The 5,770-nt window shown below is 43.6% G+C and overlaps 1 pseudogene; it reads right to left on the reverse strand.

The window, feature by feature from the left end:
• Positions 1–1,327: 1,327 nt before the first annotated feature.
• On the reverse strand, positions 1,328–3,322 carry LOC131252889 (splicing factor U2af large subunit B-like; annotated as a pseudogene).
• Positions 3,323–5,770: the final 2,448 nt, after the last annotated feature.

The following is a 5,770-nucleotide window of genomic DNA, read 5'->3' on the forward strand; positions in this document are numbered from 1 at the left end:
AAAAAAAAAGAAGAAAAAAAGATTATTAAAGGCTGAGATTCACCAAATAGATGGCTAGGGTTGAACCAAACTTCAATCATAACGAATAAGAAAAATCATCTAAAGCAAGTAAACAAAGTGAAGTCCGGGTTCAATTAGACCACGCTATTTGCAGTGTGGACTATGACCAGTAGAATGTTGTTCCTTTAGACACCTTCCTTTACACGCATTCAGAAGATCAATGATATCTCCACCATTTTCGAGTGGGGGTGAACCGAGGAATTGTTAATAGACCGTAGTCTAACAGTAAAACTAAGGAATTAATAAGACAAGAAATATAAAAACCAAGATTATAGCAAAGACATCTTATCTGAGCCTTTATTATTATTATTGATAGCCTTTGTGGAGGGTTTTTTTTTTTTCCTGAAAGGCAGAGCCCAGAACTTTGGGTCCACCAAATTCATATAAATCAAAAGGTTTTACATCCTGAGCTAATTCAGGCAAGGCAACAACACCAAAAAGAGAGGGCTCGCCTATCGTAAACTATACATGAGAACTCCTGAGAAAAGCAAAAAAAAAAAACAAAAAAACAGTAGGTGAATGCGATGATACTAGTAGACTGTTGGCACCAATCTAACGGACCCTAGGCCCACTTTCTCCAGAAAGGTTAGACCCCAAAGCTGGAGCGGAATATCCCGCATGTGAAGGAAGAGGAAAGACGATTGGCTCTCACTAGCCATGCAAGCCAGGCCATTGGCCTCTCGACAAATAAGGTTGATCGACACGTTGCCTCTCAACATGAGGGCTCTGATCCTGGTAACCCAGGGGTAGAAGTGCCAAGCGAACCACGATTTCCCCGACAGAATTTTGACCGTAACTCTTGAATCTGATTCGATCTCTATGTTGGATAAACCTTTGTTTAGGGACAACAGCAACCTGTCATGCACTGCTCTCAATTCTGTTGCATTGTTGGTCCCCGACCTATAGGGTGACCTGAAGGCGAAGAGGAAGGAACCTACATTATTTCTAACGATTCCCCCGCCCCCAGATGGCCCCAGGTTGCCTCTGGACGAGCCATCAACATTAAGCTTCACCCAGTTCAGCGGCGGCTTGGCCCATTTGACTAAATTGACCACGACCTTGTGAGGACCATTCTAGTTTTGGCCCCCGGGAGGACTGCCTTGTCTGTGCAAACCGGGCTTGACGGGCTTGATGTGCAGCCAATTTTTTTCTTTTTATTTTTTATATTTTTTTATTTTTATCCATCTCAAAATTTCTTGCATTGCCAGCTCAACCATCAACATGGCTGAGGTAATCCACGAACTGTTTCCCCAATTCCTGAGAACCATTGGATTAGGAGAATGCATGCATCACTACAAGGTTAAAGCTTAACATAGACAATAGATTTTGATGAAGAGAAAAGAAGACCCAGTAAAAAAATTTAAATAAAAACTGATGTCATTCAGCAAGTAATAGTAAGATTATACTGTACAGAAGGGAACATGTTGCTTATAGATTACTCGTAGTCTCCACTGGAAAATTTCTCTTCAGGGTAATAGATAGCAGTAACAATAGTGCCTCCAAATCTCCTCCCATTGAGTGCAGCCTTCGCCTTTGCAGAACCCTTAGTATTAGCATACTCCAAGAACACCCTTCCAACTCCTGGAATGCCCTCCTCAGTTGGGTCCGGACGAGGAATAACAATAGTAGTGGCCCAAACTTCCCGCCTTCTTCTCTCATGTCCTCCAATATTTCTTCATACTCTTCCTCATCCCTCAGCTCATCAGCAGTTACCACCTCAATCAAGCAGACAACCTTAGTTGGGTTTTCAGCAACCAGACCAGGTACCAACCTGCAAGACCATTTTTCGGAAAGCTATATGTTGTTGTGCCTGCGCTAAATTGATCTCCTGATCGGGTTTTGCCTGTCCACTGCTGGCAGTAGCACCGCGAACAGTTAGAGTCTTATCACCCATTTTCAGACCATTAAGCACCGCACAAGCAATGTCCGTCACAGCTAGATCCTGGTAGACACAGAAACCATAACCTTTTGAGTTTCCTGTGTTCCTGTCCTTGACAAGGTCGAATCCACGCAGAGGCCCAAAGGACTCTAGCAGCTCCCTTATCTGTGCTTCTGTAAAATAGTACAACAATCCACCTACAAAGATACGATCAGGTCCCTCTGCTCCACCAATTGAACCTGGCGTGAGACCAACAACACCTAAATTCAGATGAGGGTTGGGTTGGCTTGGTCCGAGTGCCGCAGCCAATGAAGGTTTGTAATCAATAGGTCTTCGAACCCTCACAGAAACTCCCTCAAAAATTATCCCGTCTAATGCCATTGCATTGCTCGCTTCTTCAACAGTTCTCATTTCCACAAAAGCAAACTTCTTCTCGTGATTAATGTACGCATTAACCACAGCATCACTAGGACCAGCACTGTTTCCTCTAATAGCAGACATAACACGGCTAAAAAACGTTGCAATTGTCTGCTCATTTGCCATAGGAGGAAGGCCTCCAACATACACACGGTGTGCATGCCTTATTGCCTGTTGAGTCATTGCTTGTGCTGGCATCAATGGAAGGGTCCTAAACTGAGGTGTCCCAAAAGGAAACATGCTTGGGAACATTCTCGGCACGGCCGGAGGAGCCCCTGGCATTTGCCCTGCAATGGCAGTACCAGGCATTGCAGTAGCACCAGGCGGTGCCATGTCAAAACCGCTTGCCCGTTTACTTTTTGAACGAGAGCGAGAGTGTGATCTGGATCGAGTCCTACTAGATTTATCCTTTAAACGAGAATGTGATCTATGTCTATGCCTCCTTTCTCTGTCTCGGTCATAAACATGGTGCCTGTCATAATCACGGCTTCGATGATGATCATAATCATCGGATTTGTCCCTTCCCCTTTCATCCCTCACACTTTTGTCCCTATAATGGTCCTTGTGATGGCAATCCCGATCTTTCTCCCTCTCCCAATCCCTTTCTCTAGTCATTGGCCTCCCATGTTCTTATCCCCGAGAATTGTGTTGCCGCTGCGAATCTCGATCTTCGAAAGCGTTGTAGGGAGAAGAACCTCCGCTGTAGTCTTCACCTCCTGCACCTTTGGCCTGAGTGGCCGAGCTCCAATTGCTGATGCCCTCGTATCTACCTTCGTAGCCAGACATCGCTCCGCTCGCTTGATTTGCAAAACCCTAACCCTAGAGATTTCTAGGCATGGAAGAGAGAGAGGAATATAGATCCAAGAAATTACAGAAACCCTAACCCTAGAGCCTTCCGCGCATGGGATGAAAACCCTAACCCTAATTCTGCAGTCGATGTGTTTGAGAGATGAAAGAGATAGGTTCGGATTCCGTGCATCCAATTGATCCACCACTTAATCTTTGAGATGCAAACTGCTGCTTTCACAGGCCTTTGGTCAAATCTGGCCCTGTTTCTCATCATCCATATTTCCCACAAGATGCAGCGGGCTGTGAATTTCCTTGACAGGGTTGAGCCTTCCTTAGCTGGGAACGAAGACCACCATTGTCTGAGCTTTATATCAACAGATTGGTTGGGGAGTGTCGATACCAAAGATGATACCAAAATGGGTCCATACGGTCGTGGCTAGTGCACTATAGAGGAAAAGGTGCTGGATCGATTCGGGGTTTGGTCGGGACTGAGGGCTTTCATCACAGCAGACACACCTGGAAACGAGGGGAATACCTTTGTCCTGACTACGAGCATCCACCGGTACTGCCCCCTGAAGCAATTTCCAGAGAAAGGTTGAAATCTTAGGGGGCCAGTTCCTATGACCGAACATACCTCCCAACCCGAGCCTGTGGATCGCTGCCTACGTTCGAATGCGTCAATGCTCAGATGAAAAATATATCTTTTTTGTATTATCTGGTGTTAACTTAATCCTAAGGAATATGCACTCCTTTCACAATTGATCTTTTAGTTGCACATGTGAATCGTCTGCATTAGTTTATAGAAAACACCATATTGCATCATAACAGTAATGGATGAACCATAGCCCACCAAACTCAAAAAGAAATGCTTACAAAGAAAACCAGGAGTTGAAAGAATACATAAGAATACCAGGTCTCGCGAACCGGCCGAGAGGTCCAGGCATGATGCTGGTCATGACTCTTGTTCGCAAGAGACGGCAAAGGCCAGGAGATTCAGGTGATAATACCTGTATGGAAGCCCTCGCAAAACACCTGCATTCCAACTCATGCAACGTCAAAAGCTGAAAATGCCAGCGGACCCACAAAATGCACTAATCTCTACACAATCCTAGAATTGCAAAAAATCTACATCTGCAATCCAACAGCTCAAGATTAAAACCAGAAACCCTAGAGTTGTTGGATGTTTTCAAAATATAAAATAATTTGTGGGTGTTTTTCATTTCCACCAAAATTTTGAATATTTTAAAAAGATTTCCTTTTGTGATTTGAAAATGCTGAGTACCTTAAAAAATCCATGCAGTTCTGGTTCAAGGCCTAAACCAAAACCTTAGAATTCTAACAGAAGGAATATCCAGTGCCTGGTCCAGAATGATTCTCATTTGGGTGGGCATTCCAAGTAGGATAAGAAACCTTTCCATGATCTAGACGATTCACATCGCAGGCCCTACTGTAAATGGAAATGGTAAAAAATAAGATGCATCCACTTATAAACATCCAATGCCACCAATGCCTGTGCTTGTTTGATGGAGGAGTCTTTCAGGTGCATTACCCATCCATGGCAGTACCCCCCATATGAACGGTCCAGATACCTGTAAGTTGCGTCACACCAGTACTAAATATAGCTATATAAGAGAGAGAGAGAGAGAGAGAGAGAGAGAGAGAGAGAGAGAGAGAGAGGGGTTCCTAAGTTTGAATTTCAGATTGAAATTTGAAATGAGAGGGGAGAAAATCAACCCTCCATTTTCCGCTGCCATCGAGATAAAACCCAAGCACTAGGATCGAGTGATAGGCATGCATTGAGATCAAAAGATGGTAGAAATCATGGTTTGACCTCGCCCAAAACCAGTACGTATATACATCGGCATCATCCATGGGCGATATAGTCATACTGCCCTGTTAGAGGGCGATATGACCTCATATGGATGGTGAATGATACGATAAAGAAAAACCAATTAAAAAAACCGTGGTAGAAATATGAGACTCTGATATGAATCTAAACCTAATTATGGAATGGTTAAGGGCGCGTTTGGTTGCACCAAATATCATGAAAATTCCATGTTATTCTGCATTGCACCAAATTGCACTTCTTAACCGAGAGATTAGGTACAACCAAATGCACCTATAAAAAAATTAAAAAGGAAAAAGAAAAAAAGGAGAAGAAATCCTACATTGCGAGCAGCTGGAGATGGAGATGGTGGATAAGAAAGAAGAAAGGAAAACTCAATCAATTAGAAGAAAGAGATGGTGAAATTCGAAGGGTGAGAGAGAGAGAGAGAGGGAGAGAGAGAGAGAGAGAGAGAGAGAGAGAGAGAATAAAAATGGCCGAATATTCCTCTCTTTCCTTGTCTGGCTTTCTCCTGAGAATGCGTTCCAACAGCGCCCAACGTTGAGGACTGCACGACCATATGATAGATGGCACGTTGACTCGGTCTCCTTCCCGCCCTTTTTCTTTTCCTTTTCTCTTTTCCTGTCGAGAAATACTTTTAACGCTCAGGCATGGCGTGATCGATGATACGCAGGCAATTAGAAATTGCATATTTGGTGAATAAGTTGTCAAATTAAAGCGTTTAAATTATATATATTATTCAGTGTAGTTCTATCATTAACAAAAAATTAAGCTTATCA

The sequence above is a fragment of the Magnolia sinica genome, chromosome 1, assembly GCF_029962835.1.
Source record: "Magnolia sinica isolate HGM2019 chromosome 1, MsV1, whole genome shotgun sequence".
Classification (NCBI taxonomy): Eukaryota; Viridiplantae; Streptophyta; class Magnoliopsida; order Magnoliales; family Magnoliaceae; genus Magnolia; species Magnolia sinica.